This window comes from Pyxicephalus adspersus, chromosome 11 (assembly GCF_032062135.1).
Source record: "Pyxicephalus adspersus chromosome 11, UCB_Pads_2.0, whole genome shotgun sequence".
NCBI lineage: Eukaryota > Metazoa > Chordata > Amphibia > Anura > Pyxicephalidae > Pyxicephalus > Pyxicephalus adspersus.
The window spans coordinates 473920-479379 of NC_092868.1; positions in this window are offsets into that span (position 1 = coordinate 473920).

Consider the following 5460-nt stretch of genomic DNA (forward strand, 5'->3'; position numbering starts at 1 on the left):
ATCAGTACCTGACCTTACCAATAGGGGGAAAATCCCCACCATCAGTACCTGACCTTACCAATAGGGGGAAAATCCCCACCATCAGTACCTGACCTCACCAATAGGGGGCAAATCCCCCCCATCAGTACCAATATCTTGCAGCATTCTTTGTGTATTCTCCGTGGAAGGCGGTGGGAGTTTGGTGCCATTTTAACCTTTCTATTCCCCATTGTGCAATCATTTCCAGGTCCTGGCTGTGTGTGAGGTCTGATGTTCTTCAGATCCATGTTGTGTGATAAGTCCCCGTGTGGCTTCAGGTTTCTTTATGAACTCTGGACTCTTCCTGAGCCCTGCCGACTCCGTGGGCATTGGGCCGCCTTTCATGATGTAAGGTTGGACATTTGCCCACTCCCGATATCTCCGGCATCTCTTGAACTACCTCTGTGTGTGGCATTACCCGTAATAAGCAAGACGAAGGCTGATGGCAGAGGGCTGTGTGATCCTCTGCTGATCTCATTGGTTCCCCCTCCATCTTATCATGATGCCCATGTGGGTGGATGTTGCCCCGCCGGTCATGGTCAGGTCACGTAGCCCAATTTGCTGCCTACAGATATACAGAAAATGTGTTGGTTGTTGTGTGTGACGGTATATTGGGGGTCTTTGCCATCTTTTGTCTGTCGGCTTTGGGGGTCCTTTGTTGGGTTGGAATCCACAAGAGACACCTGCGATGGTTCTGTGTCCTCCATAAAGCATCCATATACCCAGGATCTGGGGATGCCACTCGGAATGGCTGATTGTGGGCGTTGATAAATGGCGCTTTGTATGATGAATGGAAATTAGTCGCCGTCTGTAAAACATTCCGGTGGGCAAACTGTCAGCCAGACGTCCTCACGCTGTGATAAGGAGCGGATAATCAATGCCGGCTGTTGGGTTTGGGATCCAGCTGGACCACTCAACCCGCCAAGGACTGGCAGCTTACAGCCAGGAGACACGATGCAAGGCGGCGGAATCTTCAGCCACATCGGATGCCCGGGTTCTGTGGTTGGCTACAAGTCACAGGTGGTTTCTGACCTCTGAAGTGGCAATGCCACGTGTGGCTGAGCACCAATCTATGATCTGATTATGGTTCACTTGTGTATCGGGCAAAAAGGACCCCAAATTCTATGCCACCCCATACAGAATAATGTTGGCTGTAGGTTGGTAGATGGGTTACCGGGAGTGGTGACCCAACTTTGTCCTGTTTGGCATTGCCAAAGATCAAGAACAATTCCACAGTGAATAATTGAAGATCCCCCATGGTGAAGTCCTCACTCCCATTGGGAAATGATTGTATATGTGTGTGTATGTGTGTGTGTGTATGAGCGTGTATGCGTGTGTATGTGTGTCTAAGTGTATATGAATATGTATGTATGAGTTCTATAAGTGCGTCCAGCATGCAGAAGGAGAATGCTCTCAGTATTTGGAAGTTTTTACCCCATGTTACTGAATGGGCCCTAAAGGGAACCCGATGTGGTGGTACCACCGCTAGAAATGCACCGGCTCTAGGCCGTCATTCTCATCATTATACAATTTCCATGGTATGAGGATGACACAAATCTTACACCCTGCAGCTCGCCCTGACATGGGTGGTATCTCCGACACATGTGCAGGCATGTGGCCCCAGTACATGGGATGGTCCCAGCCCGGCTCATGGAAAGATTCTTCGTATTTGTAATGAATTGTGAAGGGGCCACAAATGTGTTGTTGTGTCACACAGAGGAAATGCAGGGTGTGCAGTGCCTGGGGGTGAAGTTTGGGGTACTATGGGGGTCACAGGGAGGGTCAGATGAGAAGTGACAGGAATTCTATGGCTTGGTGGTGATGGAGGAGGGGAATTACTGGGATCAAACACCTGAGGAATGTGGAGAATGGAGAGGGCAGGTGAGGGCGCCCTGCATTCCGCTTCCTGAAGTGCGGTGCTTCCCCGGACAAACAGAAGATTGTGTCAAGGATTGGCGGGGTTCAATCTCTGACACCTGGAGTGTGGCGCTGCACCGTGAGATGAAAGGAACTCCTGCAGGTTCCTTCTTGTATGTCCTGATTATTGCCCCCAGTTCCCCGTTTTACAAGCAGTAATCCAATCGGAGATACCAATGAATGGAGAGGGGCCCCTATCACCAGGGGAAATCTGGCAGATCTGGAATGCTGCATGCCCCATCCTGTACAGTACCCAGAGTGCATGGAAGCGGGACCCTGGGGCACCACACACCTATATACTGTACACACCTGGTACTGATTGGTCGGCCTAATGGTCACGTGACCTCATTGTACCGGGATAATCGGACCACAATTAGCCGGTGATCCTCTTCTCAGACGTCATCCACTGTTTTAGGCCAAGCCCAAAGTGTCTGGGGCAGAGATCCATTAATACGGCGTGACTTGCCGGGAGATGTTCCGTGGACTTAGAAACACAATATTTCCACCTGGCTCAGCTTACTGGGAAGTGTAATGTGCTAAATACATTTGTAAGAGGAGCCGGCACATTGCTGCCGCTTGTTATTTCCAGTAACGGCTATTTAGAGGATGGAGGCTTCTCATTAGGCCTTGACTATAACACCAAGCCTGGTATAGGGCCCAGGGCCCCTCTGCTGAAGATGTCTGAGAAAACTGCTAGCAACCAATTTCATAGAGCCAGCACATGAATGGGTATTAGAGAAACTCATCAGTCCGCCATTACAACGCTGGTTGTGGTGCCGCCACGTCTAACTTCTCACCATGTGTACAAAGTCTTTGTGTCACCTTCCTTCCCTCCCTTCCTTCCCTTTTTGTCTCCATTTTCAGGTTCTTCTCTCTGTGGCCCTTTCTCTATTTGTCTCCAGCAATCTGACAAATCTGTCTGGCAGCTCTCCAGTGTACACAGCTGATTAGGAAATGTTTGCTGGCCGTGCAGAGTATGGGATCTGTCCAGGAGGATGGAGAAGGATAACAGGTTCATGGGGGGATTGGATTCCAGTACAACCGGATATTACACTATCCCAAGCAAAGCAGCTGGCCCCGGGCACCAGGTTTTAGGTGTCCTAGGGAGCTGCAGGGCAATGGGCCGGGAGAGGTGCAGTGCTGGGTGAGGTGCTGGGTAATTCTGGGTGAAATTCTTTACTAGCACCCCTCGCCCCTGATATATAAAACCCCCAATATTGTAAGAGTTTATATTGTTAAAATAAAAATATACTTAGAAATGTCCCCAAGGTTTCTATCCTTTATAACGTTGTCACTGAATGTTGTGCACACAGCCGCGTTCTAACGGATGTCTGGACATCTCTCACCACCAAGTCCCACTAAGTGTCCTCAGTTTTTCCTGAACCCCCAGGGAGACCTTTCCATTGTTTGCTGGTTCCACCATTGTGTAGAATGTTTGCTAATTTACACAATCCTTCCTGTGCAGATTAGGATGTGACAGGATTCAGCATTTGTTTGTGACAGATTTGGTAACTGTGCACATATTTGTTGCTCCTGAAAGTAGGGAGGGGTCCTATTAACCCCCTGCTTTCTCCATGACCACCCAAAATGACTTGCCAGTGGTCTTCTTTATTCTCCATGACCACCCAGCATGACTTCTGGTAGCCCCATGCTTTCTCCATGACCACCCAACATGACTTCCCAGTGGTCTTCTTCATTCTCCATGACCACCCAACATGACTTCCTGGTAGCCCCCTGCTTTCTCCATGACCACCCAATATGACTCCTTGGTAGCCCCTGCTTTCTCCATGACCACCCAACATGACTTCTTGGTAGCCCCTGCTTTCTCCATGACCACCCAACATGACTTTTTGGTAGCCCCCTGCTTTCTCCATGACCACCCAATATGACTTCTTGGTAGCCCCTATGGTTGCTCCATGAACACCCAACATGACTTCTTGGTAGCCCCTGCTTTCGCCATGACCACCCAACATGACTTCTGGTAGCCCCATGCTTTCTCCATGACAACCCAACAGGACTTCCCAGTGGTCTTCTTTATTCTCCATGACCACCCAGCATGACTTCTTGGTAGCCTCTATGCTATCTCCATGACCACCCAACATGACTTCCTGGTAAATCCCCATTTTCTCTATGACCATTTCTCTCTCTTTCTCAATGTGACTTCCTGGTGGTCCTCTTCGTTCTCCAATATGAACCAACAGGAGCTGTTTCATCAACAATGTATTGGTTGGCAAGTTTTTATTGTTGTGTCCACATCTGGCCGGTCCAAGTGTTGAGCCAGAATTGAAAGTCCTGTAGCTTTGGCCTGATGGTCTTTGAATAAGTGGACCAACACACGAGACGAGCCCATCGCCGGGTCTGGTGGAATATCTTGCCGAAGGGTTGGTGGTTGTTGTCCAGTTGAGGAAGCTTTCTTTCCTCAGGGTCTTCATTACACCTTGGTTATCTCATGTTCACAATGTGTCCATGTTCTCCTAATAAGTGCCGCTGTCAGCTGAATGATCACAACATGACGTAGAAGCTTGGAATTCCAGAGGCCGAAGTGATGGTTTGGTGAAAGTTTTAACAACGACAAGACAGCAAGTCTCACAGCTCGGTGATGATAAACGTGCTCCTTGTCTATGGAATGCACCCCCCCCCCCCCGGGTCTTTATATAGATAATGCCAGTCACCCCGGAGGTCCATCACTTCTGGGTAATGAGACTCCAGTCATGTCCACCATGAAGACCAGCCCATATGACCACCATACCATGAGATGATCCTAACCCTACCTGGATCTTCATGGATGGAGGAGATGATGGCGAATTTTATTGTTGGTGTCACCTTTGGGTGATTGGTGTTCACTTTCTATCCTGAAGACACAATAGGAAGTTAGACGAAACCCTTCTTAGACAATCGTCACCTAAATAGGGGATTTCATTAAACAACTTGAAGGTTAATAAAGGTCAGGTTGTGTTACTGAACATTCCAACCTAAAGGTGCAATCCACCAACCTGGGGTCAGGATTTGGTCCTGATTATTGGAGCTTTGATGTTTTACAACCCAGAGAATGAAGCCGTGGGATCAACATTCCCCCACTGCAGGATGGGAATTATGTCGTCCATAAGAAATGAATTCTGGGGTTGTAATCCCCTTTTATTGCAGGAATCAGTTCTGTTGGCTTTGGGTTTTGTCTTGGCACCGAGCACCTGTTGGTAGTCACCGTCCTCCTCGATATTTGTACAGCTCATTATGTGCCGTCAGCAGGTCCTCCTTGTTATGCTGATATTGGAGGGTGCCAGGGAGGGTGAATGAGAAATACCCGGGCCAGGGTGGCGGGAATCTTTTATACACAGATATGGCTCCTTCTTCCCATCTGTCTCCTTCATTCAATTTGCCAACATGAAAAGAGAGATTTGGGTTTGTTGTGACTGTGGTCAGTGGGCCCTCTGCCCAGTCCCTTGTGTTTGGTATCTGGGGGTAATTCTGCCGGATCAGCACTTGGCACACATCTCACCTTGTCTCTGTGCACGTCTATGTGTCCAT